The following is an 18815-nucleotide window of genomic DNA, read 5'->3' as shown; positions in this document are numbered from 1 at the left end:
GTGAGCACTCCCAGCCACTTCGAGCCTTGCAGATACTCACTTTCAGGCTGCTGCTGGGGGTCTGGCTGGCTGTTGCTGTTGAAAGGTCTATGCTAACATCCATCCCAGTGGAAGCCAGCAGAGCCCCTATAGTGAATCTGGCTCTGTCACAAGAACTGCACTTCTATAACAGCCTCCATGCCCACACTGTCCTGATCTTGATTAGAGAGGCATTCACACATGGGCCTTTTATTCGACCCAGGGGCTACGTCTACACTAGCCCCAAACTTCGAAATGGCCACGCAAATGGCCATTTCGAAGTTTACTAATGAAGCGCTGAAATGCATATTCAGCGCTTCATTAGCATGCGGGCGGCTGCGGCGCTTCGAAATTGACGCGGCTCACCGCCACGCGGCTCGTCCCGACAGGGCTCCTTTTTGAAAGGACCCCGCCTACTTCCAAGTCCCCTTATTCCCATCTGCTCCTTTTCGAAAGGACCCCGCCTACTTCCAAGTCCCCTTATTCCCATCTGCTCCTTTTTGAACGGACCCCGCCTACTTCCAAGTCCCCTTATTCCCATCTGCTCATGGGAATAAGGGGACTTGGAAGTAGGCGGGGTCCTTTCGAAAAGGAGCCCCATCGGGACGAGCCGTGTGGCGGCGAGCCGCATCAATTTCGAAACGCCGCAGCCGCCCGCATACTAATGAAGCGCTGAATATGCATTTCAGTGCTTCATTAGTAAACTTTGAAATGGCCATTTGCATGGCCATTTTGACGTTTGGGGCTAGTGTAGACATGGCCTTGCAAACCCGTGAGGGAACTGCACCAGCACTGACAGAGGTCTGCTCTTCATTTCTCAGCACCATGAGATTAATAAAAGAAAAGAGAGGGTATTTTACTCACCCCCCAAAAGCATCTACAAAGAAATCATTCCGGCTCTCAAGTCAGCAGGAAACTAAGATGAATGACTCTGAACACCAAGGCGAGGGCATGGAAAGGCTCCAAAGGGTTTGGTGTGTCCGTTTCCCCCAGTACAAGAGCTCTGCATTCTCCTTCTAACCTTTCCAACTTGTTTTAGTTGAGACTCGATGGCCCATGGTTTTACCACAGTTTTCTTTCCTGTATGACTCACTTGCAACGGGAGTTTTGGGCTGAAATTCAATGTTTTGGCAACACACATATAGAATCATAGAACACTAGATTTGGAAGGGACCTTGAGAAGTCATCAAGTCCACTTCCCTGCTCTCATAGCAGGAGCAAGCACTGTCTAGAACATCCCTCATAAATGTCTATCTAACCTGCTGTTAAATATCTCCAGTGATGGAGATTCTACAAGTTCCCTAGGCAATTTATTCCAGTGTTTAACTGACCCAACTGTTAGGAAGATTTTCCTAATATCAAACCTAAACCTCCCTTGCTGCAGTTTAAGCCCACTGTTTTTTGTCCTATTCTCAAAGGCCAAGGAGAACAATTTTTCTCCCTTCTCCTTGTAGCCATCTATTAGGTACTCAAAAACTGCTATCATGTCCCCTCTCAATCTTCTCTTTTCCAAGCTAAACAAGCCCAATTCTTTCAGTCTTCCCTCACATCTCATGTTCTCTAGATCCTGAATCATTCTTGTTGCTCTTCTCTGCCCCTTCTCCAGTCTGTGTGCATCTTTCTTGAAATGTGGTTCCCAGAACTGGACACAATACTCCAGTTGAGACCTAATCAGCACAGAGTAGAGCAGAGCAGAAAACAGACTTCTCACGTCTTGATCTCTACAACACTTCAGTTAATACATCACAGAATCATGCCTGTTTGTTTTTTTTTTTTTGGCAACAGTGTCACACTGAAGACGCATACTCAGCTTGTGGTTCACTATGGGCTTCAGATCCCTTTCTGCAGTACTCCATCCTAGTGAGTCACTTCCCACTTGCATGTGTGAAACTAATTATTCTTTCCTAAGTGGAGAACTTTGCATTTGTCCTTATTAAACTTCATCCTATTTACTTCAGGCCATGTCTCCAGTTTGTCCAGATTGTTTTGAATTCTGACTCTATCCTCCAAAGCAGTTGCAATTCCTCACCTCTTTGGGCTGCCTGTCTCCTGCCTCTTTAAAAGGCCAAGACCATTGCACCCCATAGCTGAGTGTCCTTCTCTGCAAGGGCAGGAAGTTCTGGACCATTTGGGTCCATCACAGCAAACGGAGCAGCTGCTGAACTTAAAACAACCTAGAAAAATATCCCAGTGGGCAACTGTATGGTGGGAAACTATTGGTCAGGAACAGCATCGGAACTAACTTTTGGGCAGATCATATTGGACCTAAGGGGCTTCACAGAATACTATTAAGGTAGAAAGGATTTGCACTGAGCCTAGCATAATGGGGTCCAGTCCTTTTACTGTGGCTGGGGGTGGTGGTGTTCCAGACTCTAAGTAATAGCAGACCAGAGTTGCTGAACCCCACCGCCCACCAGAGCCAGACGGTCTCCTTTAGAGGGAACACAGCTACGGCGGTGGTGTTAGAGATTACCACAAAGTGTGTTACCTTTCTCCTTCAGCTGTACGGGGCTGCTCTCAACGAACGAAGATTATGGGATTGAAAACTCGTTGTTACTCTGTTGGAATAAGGTGGGGTCATCTGAGCAGGAGAATGACAGCCAAGTGCAGGGCACTTTCAGCAGCCCAGGGGACATCAAAGGGGGATTCCATCCGCACTGCTTAGGCAGAGGCAGGGAGGGGACCCATGCATACTGTGAAATGCAACAAAAAGAGAGGCAGAAACGTGAGCCAAGGAAACCAGGCAGGCTCGTTGGGACAGGTGTGTCTCCTTCCCCAATAAAACTGTGTTTAAGGGGACTGCTGTGCTCCAGAAAGGTTCTTCCTTTGGAAAACCAGGGACCTGCTGCACAGCCTCCTAGCATCTGGCTAGTCCCTGCAAGGATGACATTTGGGCCTACAAATCCAGCATAGGGCAGTGGGAAGGGCAGTGATAAGATGATGCCGGAGATCTCAGGCCATAAAGGGGTCCTCATAGAAGTCATGCTGCTCCTGGCCCCTTTCCAGATGGCAAGGTACGCATGGCTCATAACCATGTTTTGCAGCAATAGGGAAGGTCATTGCCAGGCACATAGTTGTGCTCTGTGCGTGGTGCAGGAAGGGCATTATACAGCTCTTCAGAGCAGCAATGCAAACCAAGCTGCATTGTGCAGGGAGGCCCTGCTGAGAACAGCCTGTGTAAAACTGCTCTTCTCCCGGCTCTTCCTCATCCTGCTGGTCCTTTACATCGTGCATGGGCTGGAACTGTGGGTTGTGTGCTTAGCCACCTCCCCCGTGTTCTACCCCCAAGGGCGTATGGGCAGTCTGCCCTGCGTAAATACACTCACGTTCTGGAAACTAGAATAACTTGGTTCAAATAGCAGAAAAGCTCCATCTCCTATTACTTGCAATACTGCAAGTAACTGAGACTGTGCCAGGGGACCGTGGTTTGTACGAAGGCATCCTACCAATGGGCAGTAAGTTGCAAAGGCAGAATGTGAGAGAGAATAAAGCAATTCCAAACAGACCATTGGAGGGCAAATTCCTAGCTTCCGTGCCCCTGCCATTCCCACCTTCTACACTTCTTCCTTGCACTCCTCAGACACATCTCTTGTGCTAATCTTTGTAGTAACTGGACTTTAAACAATTAATGTTAATTGCACACTCTTTGGGCCCAGTCCTGTGCTCCCAAGCAGGGGCATCCCTTGATGTCAAGCGTGAGCAGGGCCAGGCTTACAATTCATGGGGCCCTACGTGGGTTACATAAGGCTGAGTCTCACCGCCAGGGCCCCATGAGGTGTGGTCCGGGCAGTGTTGAAGGGCTAGTGGGGGTAGGTTAGTCCCAGCCCCACCCCTTCTTCCCAAGGCCCTGCCACTTGTGGGAGTACAGAACCAGGCTCAGCCAACCTTGCCCAGGAACCCAGCAATTACGTTGCTCCCCCTGATCTGTACCTCATTTTCCCCATCTGTAACACTGGGACAATGGTGCCCCTCTTTGTAAAGTGCTTTGAGATGCAGGGATGAAAAGTACTCTGCAAGTTTTCAGTATTATTCCTACAGTAGTTATTTGTCCCCTATATTCCACCACCTCTGGAAGCTGCACCAGCAGCGAAGGGGAAGGCAAGAAACTCCACTTAGCACTCAAGCATTATCAGCTTCATTTTATCAAATGGCACAGAAGACACTGAAGGGAGAGCCACTGAGCTTCCACTTATAATACCTCTTCTTTCTGCGGCCAAATTTTCCAAGGCCTCCTTACTCAGCAGCCTCAAGACCTCCCCAGCTTTTCACATGACCCACCCCTGAGCTGCATGCCCGCCATTGCTAAACCACAGCAAAGAATCATGGAAAAGCCCCATCTCTCCCTTCCCTTGGTTAGTGCTGTCATGTTCCCCTACAGCACAGTTTCTATTCTGATTTTTAAGCATTCATATGAGGAGCACCCATCCCCCACCCTGAGTGTCCATGCTCACACTTAAAGGAATTTCATTGGACCAGTAATTTCTTTGTGGACCATCTATACAATCATAATTCACTCCCACACACTGCTCTTTTCCCTTGCAATTAACACTACTTCCCCCTCATCCACCATCCATCCCCTCTTCCCCACTTCAGACTCAAGGGTCACCTTGCCTCACCTTCCCTCTATGTCACGGGAGAGCTAGATCAAATGCCTCCACTCTACATTGACACATCCCCCTTGAAAGCCTGGGCCCCAAATGCTACAGCACACCGCGGAAGAATAATGCAGCCAAAGCAATCAGTCACACCAGAAATTCCTCGCTGATGGCTTGGAGGTCTCCAAAGTGCTATTAGCTCCTTCACTTGAAATGGCTTTAGTAATCAAATGTCTTGTTGGGAAATTTCCATTTGTACCTTGCACAATTGTAGATTCTGATGCATGCTAAAATCTTACTTTAATTATGTATGAAATGTCTGTCTTGGGCTCTTAGGGACAGAGGAGACAGGCTCTTCTCAGGAATCACAGAGGTTTATTTTGGCCTGCAGCCCTATTTTTGGTTCACTGTCTTGTGGATTACTTTTTAAATGCAAAAAGTTGTTCGCTGTGGGTCCATGTCATTAAAAAGAGAGAGAGAATGAATATGCTGGTGTGCTCCTGACAAATTCTCCCTATGAGCTGGTCCAAAAAGAGAAAATCTATTTCACTCTGTGTGTGTGGTGCTTTCCCACTTCCAGAAGCAGCAACACATGGGAAACGCATGCATTGGAAGTTAGTCTCCAAGGCTCTTCAGGAAATTGCAGTAGGCATGTAGCAGTGTCTTTAGCTACCTAAATACCTTTAAAAATCTGTCTCTGAATGCGTAGGTCACTTTTGAATTTGGACTTAGGCTCCTATATCACTTAAGAGCTTCTGAAAATACTACCCCAGGAATTATGCACCTTCTGAGAGCATGAGAACTGCCACACATGGTTGAGGATTACCGACCTGCACCAGCATGCACAGAGTAGGCACAACTGCAAATGTATGACTGCATGCAAAATTTCTGCTTGAAAAACAAGCCCAGCCATTTTGGAACCTTGTGTCGACTGGGCTTTTCTGAAACTAACTTTCCTATGATTTGGCTTTGGAGCTGCTTGGTTAGACAAGGTTGGGGTTTCATGAACATTTGCCTGTGTTCATAGCTAAATGGAAAATAGAAGTGTGGGGGTTACTAACCATACATTCCAACCTGTGAGTTTACCCAGTGAACATATGTTATACGTGCCTTTGATCAGCTGCCCCCAAAGGAGTTTCAGATACCCAGAAAGAGCAGAAAAAAAATCCAGGTTCTTGGTTCTCAGGACACAAAAAAAATGTTATAGGGAATCATGTCCGGTTTGCTAATGTAGATCACAGCCAAACTACAGATGATATTGAAGGATGTCCAGTCCTGACCTCATTCTTCTCTTCCACCCAGGCCAGACATCTACTCTGTCAATTCCTTTTATCTGTCCTGATTTCACTTCTACTGTTTTCTTCTTACTCTTAAACCAATATATGAGAAATCTTGGTGACATCCAACCTTGCTTTCTAGCCATGTACACAAAGTGCTCTGCATAGCAGGTCACCCAAACCTTGGCAGCATAGGGGTGATCCTCAGAAATACTTTCCCTGAGTTCTGAATCTTGACATGGCAGGAGATCATGAACTGGAGAATTTGGCCACATACTCTCTAATTGGTTCACTAATCTCTCATCCCAAAGGGCTGCTAATCTGTAATACATTATAACAGTGCTGCATGGGATATAAATTATACAGCTGAGACTCCTCAGCAGGGAAAGCTCCCTTGTGGCATATATCACTGTGGAACTGCTATGAATTTGCTTTTGGTGGATTGCACCTTCTCTCTAGGGGCCTCCTCCCAGCAGGACGCAGCTCCCGGTTTGTGGGGCAGACTGGATAGAGCCTGTCAAAGGAGAGCTGCTGTCCTCTCCCATAGAGGCCTCACTTTTATGCTTGGTTTGTTGTTTCCGCTTAATCTAAAATAAATCATTCAGACTGACAGTGGGCTTTGGCTCTGTGGGTGTGGAAAATCGTAACAGCTAATACAACCTCGAGGTCCCTCACCCAGGGGGCCAAATTCTGATCCCCATATTTGTGCTGGGTCACACCTGATGACTTCCATTGGCTACCGCGGAGGCTGACCAGGTATCCTATTATTAAAGGGACAGTTCTTTATTTTAAGCCTCCTGGAGGCATCCCAGTTTTTTTCTCTGAAAAGGGCAAACTGTCTGGTGTTTTCTGTCTCTTTCCCCCTTTGGTACGGGTCAGGCTGCTGCTGGTCAGGCAGTTGCCCACCCACCAGCAGTGAGAGGGAGATTGCAGTGGCTGACGATGGGGGAGGGAGGGCCAGGCTGGTGGCAGTGCTAAGCTGCAGCATGCATGGGCCAGCCCCTCTGCTGCCTCCCATTGCCCCTGCTGTTTTCCCCTGCTCATTGCCCTCTCATTACTTTGTCCCTTCACTACCACTCCCCAGCCCTGCCGCTCTTCCATATCCCCCGGAGGGATACGGATAATCAGCCCCCGGCCAGAGCACTCAGCTCACCATCGACTTGGCCAGCTGGCTCCTTCCTTCTACCATTGCCTCTGGGTGGCATGGTGCCTGGGAGAGCCCAAGACCCACTGGTGCTGTGTGCTGCCCATGAAGAGCCAAGCTCTGTGTGGGCCAAAGCCCCACATAGTGCTGCACCAGGAAGCCTCTCGGCCCCTCAGGTAAACGATGAAGTGGTTGGGGGAAGATGGTGGGGTGGGGATGTGATTTCTAGACTATTTGTACCCTGACCGTGCAGGCTCCGCATCTGCCTGCGGGTAGGGCCTCATCACACAGCACCTTCCCTAGGTCCAGCCTCCAGGGAGTGTGGAACTGCTCCATCTCTTAGGCTTCCTTCCCTGCTGAGCCACCTCTTTGTTCAGGTTTGCTGATGCCTCTGCAGTGAGGTTCCCTGGGTGCTGTGCACGATGCAGTCTTAGGGTTAAATCCTTACTGCCCATGCTGTATTGAGGAGAGGATGTGGCTGGGTTATACTGGTGGCCTGCAGCAGCCTGGAAGTGTTCGCTGTCTTTCAGCACTGCGCAGACACAGAAGGGACAAGCTGCATCCTCTCTCCCTCCCCTGTAGCTGGAAGCAGTCCTTGTACCTTCCTGTCCCTTCTTGTCCCCTCCTGAGTGTTGAAGGCTTATGCTGTTCACATTCCAGGGTGAATATTCTGGCAAAAATCAGAGGAAGGAGGGGGCATGTGTCCCATTGTGGTGCCCACTTCCCTGCATATTATCTGAGGAAAGCATAGTGCCAGGTATCAGGAAAGGCAGGTCTATTCCCATGGTCCAGCCAGGTACAGAGGGCAGAGAGCACCAGGCCGGGAGATTCGGGTCAGTCAGTCACACACATCCCTATGTAATACTGCAATAGAAATAATGATGTTATTATACATAAATGGCTTCTGCCTTGCTTCACTTGGGCTGAGTCAAATACAAAGCTTGTTTCGCTAGGGGAATAAAAGACAATAGATCAAGTACTACCTTTTAGCTCTGCAAATGTCTTGATATAAGTTTTGCTACCTGACTTCCGGGCCATACAAATGCTGTCTGTTTCCAGACTGCGCTTCTGAGGAAGAGCAAACAATGCGAAGCTGCCATGATATATTTAACGATGAGTCATCCTCTTAAAAATTATCAGCTGTGAAAGGCTTTCACCACTCTGGGGATAAGGCAGTGATGCATTTCGTGTGAATCACAGCAGAGTGTATCCATGGCAACTCAAACCCAGCAGTTTGCCAGCAGCTGGGGTAACTGGACCGAAAGAGTTGAACACCACAACACTACATATTAAGGGCTTTTACAGGAAAAAAAAAAAAAGTGCTGTTGGGAATTATAAATTGTTCTTCTGTATGTTCAGCTTATGCTTGTTTGACTGGCACACTGTGAGAACCTAATTGCATATAGTTATCTGGTGGTGTCCTCGTTGTCTCATATCAACACCAATTCCCCCTTAAGAGGGGGCTGAACATCTGAAGTCTGCTTACTTTGAAGTCACCCAGCGGTAAAGATCACAGCTTCAAACCAGATTGTCATACATTCACAAAGTAGGGCAGGAGCCACCACTTATGGAGCTTTTGGTAAATGCCAAACCAACCTTGATACCAGGTCCTAGGAGCACCTTAACCAAAAACACTGAGACTCAGCAGGTGCAGAATAGTACCCAATTCTTCGTTCATACTTTTAATCCACAGATCTCAAAGCGCTGTATAAAGCAAGTCAGTGTCATTACCCCCACCTGGGGAAGCTCAGGCATAGAGCTGTAAGGCCAGAACTGAGATAGTAGGTCCTATTGCTCTATCAATCAGATCACACATAAACAGGCTATCTATAGACCCTATGTATACGTCACTTAAGTCCCATCCTCAGAATTGACACTGGCACATAAGACTAAGTTCCATTGACTTTCAATCACACTGAGGCGTCTAAGTCATTCAGGGGCTTTTGAAAGCATTATCCCTTGTCCCCAGTGCATGGGACATCAACAGAACACTGACTATGCTCCTGGCCAGCAAATGTAGCTGTACAATAGGGGATGGATTCTCTGAGGTGGTTCCAAATTTTTGGTTAGGAATCTAGAAGGTGTGGGGACACTTCCTGGACATGATGATCTTATTTGGAACCAATATTCCAGAGCTAATTGATATTTTATCTCAAATATAGTTAAACTTCTGTCATGGCTTTGCCAGCACTGTTTGGAACTATACACTCCAGAACAGTGTCCTCCTCCAAAAGATATCCTCAGAGGCTTTTGAAGCTAAAAGATCCATTACCTTAATTATGAAACTAATAAACAATATTTGTTCCAGCATTAAGGAGTTCTCCATGGACTTAAAAAACACAGCTCATTAATTTTAAAATAGTTATTTTTATGTTGGAACCCCATTGGATACAGTTGGGACCACTTCTGTGCAAAACACCGTAACCTAACCTGAGACTGTATATTTTGGGCACATTGTTGTACCTAGCGTGGGATTTGCCTAGAATTAGAAACCTCAGAGTTGACAGGAATGTGCAAAATTCTACAAATTAACTATTATATACCTGTTCTTGTAGATATATTAAATGTGGCATATGGGCAAAACTGAGCCTTTCAAAATCTGGACCTGACATGCAACAAAATAAACCTTAACTGCAGTAGCCAGAAGTTCCTGAAAAACAGTATCTCTGGGGCTGCTTGGGAATTGGATTTAAACAAGTAAATGTTGTTTTTGCCTTATGCTGCACGCTAGTTTCACCTTAATAAAGCCGTCAAAGCAAAATATGGTTCATTCTACTTTTTATGGGGCTGTTACAAACTTTATCAGACCCTTTGCCAGTTTTGATTGTACTAATACAACCGAAAGAAAAAAAAAAGGAACTGTTCTTTAATGATATCAGAATTCATATGGAGCTGCTTCAAAATAATATCCTGCAAAGATTTACAATTTACATAATGGCGTGGTGAGTACACTTACGAAGTTTGTGGATGATACCAAGCTGGGAGGAGTTGCAAGTGCTTTGGAGGGCAGAGTTATAATTCAAAACATTCTGGACAAACTGGAGAAATGGTTGGATGTAAATAGGGTGAAATTCAATGAGTACAAATGCAAACTACTGCACTTAAAAAGGAACAATCAGTTTCACACATACAAAATGGAAAAAGACGGGATGCATGAAGAGGAATAGTGTAAACAAGACATGAGAAGTAACTCTTCCCTTCTCCTCTGCACTGACTAGGCCTCATCTGGAGTACCATATTTCAGGAAGTGAGTTTGTGCAAACTGAAAAAGAGAAACCGAGAGAGGACATGATAACAGCTTTTAAGTTGCTAAAAGATTGTTACAAGGAGGAGGAAGAGAACTGAGCGGATGGGAATAAGGGGACTTCGAAGCAGGCGGGGTCCTTTTGAAAAGGAGCCCCGTCGGGACGAGCCGCGTGGCGGCGAGCTGCATCAATTTCGAAGTGCCGCGGCCGCCCGCATGCTAACGAAGCGCTGCATATGCATTTCAGCGCTTCATTAGTAAACTTCGAAATGGCCATTTGTGTGGCCATTTCGAAGTTTGGGGCTAGTGTAGACATAGACTCAAGGTGGTTAAGTACTGGAATAAATTGCCTAGGGAGTTTGTAGAATCTCCATCATTGGAAATATTTAAGAACAGGTTAGACAAACACCTGTCAGGGATGATCTAGATAGTGCTTAGTCCTGCCATGCCATCAGAACAGGGGACTCGACTTGAGGACCTCTTGAAGTCCCTTCCAGTTCTAGAATTCATTAGCAATCAGCCTGTGCTCTATTTGAAAAAGGTATTTCTTTTAGCCCAAACCTGTTTAAATCTCTTCACAAACTCCTCTCCCCTTGTAACCTGCCCCCCACACCCCATAGGGCCTTACACAGCACCCCTGGAGATAGAGGTACAGTTAATCTTTGAGGACTGAAGGAGCCTTACAGCTGTTAAGGGATCAGGATATGCCACAGAGTGTGTGAACGAACTAGCTCACTATCGGAGGTGAGCACCTAGGGACAGACTTGAGCTGCAAAGTACAGATGTAGCCCTGAGCTGGAAGGGTAGAGGGCAATGGGCTAGAGGTAGAAGAGCTAGAAGCTGGTGGTCCTAAGCTGAAAGGGTAGAGGGCAATCCAGGCTTTGGGCTCAGGCCCATCTCTAGGTTTAAGAGTAAGGGTGAGTCCGCATGTCGAGCTGGGAGGTATATTTTCTAGCTGGCACACCTATGCTAGCTCTGGTCAAGACAGGGGGCTAAGAAACACTGGTGATGTGGGGTGACCATATTCCCCCATGGGCTTGCTTCAGCCTTCTCCCCCTAACACAGGGATGGCCTGCACCACTCGCCCAAGCTATTTCCCTACACAAGGCTGGTGTTGCTGCTCACCCAAGTCTTGCCTACCCCTCCTAAACTCTGTCCCCTCCACTCGCCACTGCTCTCCACTTACAAGTGGGCATTGTCCTATTTGCTCCTGCTAAAAAAAGCTAGGACGGGGATGGGATTGTCCTGGCCAAAATGGGATGTAGGATCACCTTAAATGTCATCATGGTGGTGTGAAAGACTAGCTGACCGAATAAGTACCAAATGCCTTGGTGAGGCTGTACCCTGGGCAGCTGGCCTCTCCTGCTCACATTGCACTGGCTGAAAGTAAGAATCCCATAGAACTTACATCTACTCCAGCCATCAAAAGAAGCGGGTCTTACCCACAAAAGCTCATGACCTAGCACACTTGTTAGTCTTTAAGGTGCTACAGAACTACTTATTATTATAGACCGTACATGTGTATGTTAGACACTGTTCTTGCTTGTTACAGGGCTCCTAACTCAGACATGTGCTGGGCAGCATGAGTTAGCAGCTGTCCCAGTTTCCTCCACCCACATCTCCCGATCACTCTCCCATGCATGCTGAGCTCATTTTGGCAAGTCCCCCAGTTCAGCAAAGCACTGAAGTACACACTGTAAATTGAGCGCATGTGTAACTCCCATTGGAATTAATGGGACTTGTGTGCACAGAGGGGCTTGCAGAATTCATTCCCAAGGAAAGCCAGGACTAAAACCCTAGGCTTCCTCACTCCCCAGGATGATAGAAACAGCCAGAAAACCTTGCTGATCCCTTCAAGGCTGTACCTCTTCCTACTCCACAGGACTTCAGGCTTCATCCACCAGAAGGTTATGTTACAGAACCATGAAAAAGAGTCCAAGTCCATTGGGCTTTACAGATAAGACCTCCTCTTCATCATGATTATCACAGGGAGAAATAGCTTTGGGTGGAGGGATAGCTCAGTGGTTAGAGGCCTGGCCTTATAAATCCAGGGTTGTGAGCTCAGTCTTTGCTGGGGGCCTGTCATGGGCAGGTTAAATTAAAAAAGAAAAATCTCTTCAAGATGGTCAAAGGTCCTGCTGTAAGTGCAGGGGACTGGACTTGATGACCTCTCAAGGTCCCTTCCAGCTCTCTCAGATATATTTATCGCCATGTTTCACTACATGGGCCCTAGAAAACCAGGTAGGGGTTGATTGGCTCATGGACAGTGCACAAATACAGGCATTATCTCTATATAATACACTGTACATCTAGTTTTGTGACAAATGCTTAGAAAAACACACATGCACAGCACAAGGGTTAACAAGCAGTGCTAACCACAAGATAACTATCCCTCTCACACTAGTGCTATAAGGGATGCTTAGGTGACAGACTCACTTTTCATCTCACCAGCTCCCTATTCAAATTACAGTGTCTTAATGTTAACACATGCAAAGCACATATATTTATCTATGCATGCCATTCTCAGCCTGTACACTAAAACACACATCGCCTGAGGGCAATGATGTAACGTGAATCTGTTTCTTGAGCACTGAAGATGACAATGTTAAAGTGTGCATGGGTCCAACCTATTCATTATGAATTCAGATACAGATTTGAACAACCCCCAAACCAGCAGGCATGGGGGTTCAGGTTCACTCTAATCTTTTCCACCCATGCATGGAATAAATTTTGTTATGTGCACTGAGGCATGTTGCAATGTGCACCACCCACAGAAACACAACCCTAGCAGTGGGTGCTCTGGTAATCATCTGGGCAGCATTTGACTCTCTCCTGAGTGGTTACACAAGTGCTCAGCTTACAGGGATCACTGACTGGGGTATGGAGTTTTGATCTGGACCTCCCTATGCATTGCAGAGGGTGCTTTCACTACCTCCCTCTCACAGATTGGCAGGAGAAAAACTAGTAGGAGGTCTCAGTATTTGGAAAGTACCTTCATGGTACTGAACTCCCTCCACTGCCTGTGCTGCTGCTTTGCTGCAGCAGTTCCTGTCTGTTCCCCCATTCGCCTCTCTCTGCTGTTACTCATGCTCTATTGATAAAAAACTCTTCTTGACCTCCTGTGCATTGCTCAAGCGGGCTTGCTTGGAAAGGGAGTTTTCTCTCATGACTATTTGACTTCTGCCAGCAGACTGCTTTTCTCCAGCAGGTTCCCTTTATGCACATCCATTTCAGCTGGTTAGACCATGCAGCTATGTTAATAACCAGCAGATAAAATGGAATCATAGTTAATAGGCTTTGCAAAGTGTTGACTATAATTAGTACTGTACAAACACCTGAAGGCAGCTGTTTCAGCAGAAATGCCTCACAGGGTGAGTTTGCCCAAAATGGATTGACTGCATCTGCTCAAACCATTTTGTGTTCCTCTGGTAAACAACAATATATTTGTCCTGGATGACTCTGGTCTTGTGCAATGAATTCCTGTCACATTAGAGGAACTCGGTGTGGTTTTCCCAGTCCCATTGCCTCTCTGGAGATAAAAAGGTAGTATAGGATTACCATTTTATATAAAGGACACCCCTTTTTAAAGGAGTGTATCTGTATCAACATCTACCAACTCACTTTGTGTATGTGCACACACATTAATATAACATGAGTTGGCAGATAGGGAGTGTATCAGTCTCAGGGGTGTCCTCATTTTTAAAAGGTCAAATATGGTAACCCTAGGTATTATCTATAACAACAATGCTGCAAGTTGAACCTCTCTCTTCCAGCACTCTCTTGCGCAGCAATATCCATGGTGCAGCATGATTTTACTTAGCTGACCACTTATCATGGATGTGGCCAAATTTCCTGTGGTCCCATAACATTTGTTTCCAGCCACCAGGCCTGGCTCTCAGTGTTCTGTGCTGTTATTTAGCTCAAATTTACCCCTAAATGTCTTCTAAGACCCCAGTAAGCAGTGGCAGTAACATGCTAGATAACATTGACCTCCTGTGGTTTGGCAAATTCTCTCGTTCAGCATCAGTCAGGTCCTGAGGGTGCTAGACTAGATCGCTTCAACCTGTAGTAATATCGTTATTTTAAAAAACACAACACATATATGTGACTTATCAGTGACTCTTCACAACATAATAGAATGATATTTATTTTTAGATAAAAATATATTCTAAGACTCTGATTATGCCTAGTGATCTGCTGTCACAGACCCTGGCAATGTTATAGAGTTCCACAGAGTTTAATTAGACTGCACATATGGATCCTTATGAAAGATCAGGGTCTACATTTCTGTTTGCAATGCTTTGGTGCTAGAGAAGTCATGGTGGCTGCCAGAAGTGCACTTTTATGGATGGCCATGCCCTTTCCCCAATAGATATGTTAAAGTTATTTTCTGGAAATATGGCCTTAGATTTTCTTCAGAGAGCTCGAAAATTGCAAATTTCCTTGAAAAGCAAACTACGAAACAAATTCTTTCAATTGGTTACCCATGATATTTTGTCCTGTTTTGTAGTAACGTGTGTTCTAAAGCAATACAAGATGAGCTGGAAAATGAAGCATCCGAAAAAAAACCCCATCAAGAGTGTAAATATACATAGTGGCTACGACAACGGGGATGCTTTGTTTAGATTAGCGTAAAATGGCCTAGAGGTGAGAATAAAAGACCGTGCACAAAAAATATAACTCACTCACTTTTAGTTTTGGCTCATTTAGTTATCAATTCCACTGGCCATAAAATAAAATGCAGATGGCAGAATTAACCTGAGTCACCAGCTAGCAAACAGGTGAAAACCAGCAATAAAAACAAATTAGGATTACAGCATAGATGCTTTTGGGAATGATATTAAATTGCTTTGTTAACCTGCTAATGTAGTAAATCCACGTTTGCTTCATGAATAATGCCCTGAACACAGAGACCAGGATCCTCAGCCTTCCTGCATAAGGTGCCATATGAAAGCTGGGAACCCTGGGATAGAGAGCATTCTGGGTAGGCTGCAGTATGTGGGGCACATGTTGGGGTGGGGATTGGGCCAAGCCATCAGACACCCTGGTGATCCTGTCTGGGAGTACAGCTGTTACCCAGCACAGCCTTCATTCAGGGCACCATTACTTGGCTGGCACTTGGTTTAGACTCAACCACCTCCAGAACCAGAGGGTGGAACAGTGATGGAGTACACCCATGCCTTGCCCCCATCCACCCACCGGGCCAAATGCTGCTAGGGTGAATTCTGGTGACTAATCCAAAGGGTCTATTCCTAGTAAAGATACTAGTCTTCTACTATGTATTTTAGAGTGTCTGTCTTTCTGTTGGTGCTACTTGTTCAAGAACTCCTCTTAAAGCCTAAGATCTACAACCACAAAATTTGGTACGTAGCTTCTTCTTACCCAACTTAAACCACGGTCAGGGTTTGGTTGTGCCTGGAAAAGTGGGAAATCCCAGGATTCCCCAGAACATGGAGAGGGAGGGACACTGACGGGGGGGATGACATACTCCAGACTTATTGATGGGGGCAGTGAATGAAGGGCACAGCAATACTGCAGACTGATCCCAGGGCAGCCACATCAGAAAGACACTAGCCATGTGGAGCTAGGGCTCTCCACCCTTCTGAGAGAAGAAAGCATCCCTCTGCCCAACCCTCCCCCGTCCCACCACGGCTTGGCCACAGTGCCGTGCAGAGAGAGCCCTGCTGCCTCCCCACAACTCCCACACACAGTTAGCCACCTAATCATTTGCATAACCCATATCCCTTTCCACTGTATTTTCCAAACAGGAGAAACCCAGTCCTTATTTCACTTAACTACCTGAGCAACACTGGCTCAATTTGCTAGTTATTATACACATGCAATAGCAGCACATTGGGAAAATATGAAATAAGTATGTGACCCAGTGGTGGACAGCCCTTCGAAGTGATGTGTGTGGCCCATGAGACATTTTGCTTACTGCTGCCCACGCCCAGGGCTGCCAGATCTAACTGGTTTCTGTCTGTGTAATTTTTTTTCCTACCAATATTACTAGTGACACACACGTAAAGCAGGGGCACATGAATCATAGAATGCTAGGACTGGAAGGGACCTTGAAAGGTCATTGAGTCCAGCCCCCTGCCCTCATGGCAGGACCAAGTACTGTCCAGACAATCCCTGATAGACATTTATCTAACCTGTTCTTAAATATCTCCAGAGATGGAGATTCCACAATCTCCCTAAACAATTTATTCCACTGTTTGACCACCCTGACAGTTAGGAACTTTTTCCTAATGTCCAGCCTAAGCCGCAATTTAAGCCCATTGCTTCTTGTTCTATCCTCAGAGGCCAAGAACAACAAGTATTTCCCCTCCTCCTTATGACACCCCTTTAAATACCTGAAAACCACTATCATGTTCCCCCCTTAATCTTCTTTTTTCCAAACTAAACAAGCCCAGTTCTTTCAGCCTTTCTTCACAGGTCATGTTCTCTAGACCTTTGATCATTCTTGTTGCTCTTTTCTGAACCCTTTCCAATTTCCAACCCATGCGCTTCCTCTGCATCCAATCAGCACACCCTGCAATTTCAGTATGCAACTGCAGCTGACAAAACTGCTCTATTCCTGGAGACCATCTTGGTTATGACAATCTGGTGGCCTATGCAGCACAAGGAGGTCCACTCATGTGGCCCACTTACCAACTTTGGTGAATGTGAAATCCCTAGCTAAGATGCTGCAACAAATCATCACACATTGTAAGCTATGGAACGCTGATCTCATTTACAGAAAACGATTCTGGGATGATTCCACTGGAGTCAGATTGAAACCCACGTCACTGAAATCAGCATGTCCAACTTTTTTTATGAATTCATTTTCATTTTCAAGCCCCAGCAGTAACTTCCATGACTTTCAGAAAGCAGCAGATCTACAGCAGAGCTCCTGCTATTTCCAAATATTGGATTTGCATGAGAAAGACAATCTTCCCTGACTGAAACGTGGGCGACTGTCTGTAACACTGAACACTGCTGCATGACAGAGGACTCAGCATGAGCAAACAATTTCTCAGCAGCTGTCAGGCCAACCTGATGCCACCCAAGAACAAAAAATCATCATACAAGCAGAATCTAATAGGTCTGTTTCCTGGATCCATGATTCCAGCATAATTATCCTTGATTCGTTTTCCACTGAACAAGCAGGTTACAAAATCACTGCAATTTCAGAGGTTGGTGCCTCCCTACATTACACAAATGTGATGGTGGGTTTATAAGAGGGATCCATATTCCCTGCCGAGAAGCAAGAATCAGCTCCGATTTTGGTAAACAGAACAATGAGAGTGATAGAAAAGCCAGTCAGCATCTTTCTTGGATAATGCGGCTATGAGCCGTGAAGAGGTGAAATTAAGGCATGGCGGTGGAGGGTACAAAGGGAAAGGTGCTGCCGTTTTTGAAAGCCAAAGGAAAACACGGCTCTTGCTAAAGGGAAAACGACGATGTAATTCAGTTCATTTGGAACCAAGTGCTATCCCCTGGCAGAATGCAAAGTATAACCCCTTCTCCCCCCAAAGCATTGCCCACTTCCATATTGAGCAATGTTATGCACAGCAGAAGAATCTCAATATTCCAGACTCAGTTGCTGTGCCTGTCACATCGCTGTGGAATCCAGCAGAACTGGCCAGACAATGGAATCCCCATTTTGTATGAAGTTCTGCCATTTCCCAGTTGGTTTATGTTCTGAATGGAAAGCTGAAGTTTTCTAATTTCTCAAGAAATGGAAATACCAAACATGTTCTATTCAGAACTCTCAAAACTAGGGTGACCACATTGCCCCATGGCAAATATGGGACACTGGCCTCCTGGGATGGGGGCGCTGCTGTTCCATGTTAGGGCTCCTCAGTGATGGGGGCAGCTGCCCACAGTGAGGCACCAGGGATGGGGGGTCCACGGCCACCTGATGAGGGGGAGTGGAGGATGAGGGGGGGGGCTCTGCAACCTCCCAGCAGGGGGGTGCCAGGGAATGACGCAGCTTCTCCATGGCAGAGCTCACCAGCAGTGGGAAGTGCCTCTGTGGGATGTCGGGGGATGGGACAGCCTCCCAGTGGAGGAGCTCCCTGGCAGGGGGGCTGCTGCCTCAAGACAGCAGGTGCCAGGGAAAAGCAAAATATGGGTCAATTTGTCCATTTCTTAAAGTCGGGACACTTGGGAGACAGCTTACATAAAGGACTGTCCCGGGAAAAACGGAACCGATGGCCATCCTACTCAAAACATTGTTTCAATAACAGTTACTACTTCTGATAATGTCAAAGCAGTATTAAAAACAAAATATAATTTTAAAAATAATATTGTATACACTATAAAAAGACTACATTTAATCAAAGAAATAAAGTAAAAACAAAACATTTTACTTTATAAAGGCAAATGTTTCAACATTATCCAAACAAAATGAGAAAGTCTAAATGATTTGGCTTTTTAACCTGTTGACTTTTTTTTCCAGAACCAACACATTCTCCAAAAAAGATTTTAGTTTTGACAAAACTGCAGTGTCAGAAGGACTATGATATTGACAACTATCTCTCGCACTCAGG

General features: G+C 46.1%; 1 protein-coding gene across 1 annotated transcript in view; it reads right to left on the bottom strand.

Moving 5' to 3' along the window:
* KCNB1 (potassium voltage-gated channel subfamily B member 1) overlaps positions 1 to 18815 on the bottom strand; it is a 215522-nt gene that overhangs the window by 96068 nt on the left and 100639 nt on the right. The gene's annotated exons all lie outside the window — the stretch shown is intronic.

The sequence above is a fragment of the Carettochelys insculpta genome, chromosome 17 (assembly GCF_033958435.1).
Source record: "Carettochelys insculpta isolate YL-2023 chromosome 17, ASM3395843v1, whole genome shotgun sequence".
In the NCBI taxonomy this organism is placed as follows: Eukaryota; Metazoa; Chordata; order Testudines; family Carettochelyidae; genus Carettochelys; species Carettochelys insculpta.
This window is presented reverse-complemented; position numbering and strand designations above follow the sequence as displayed.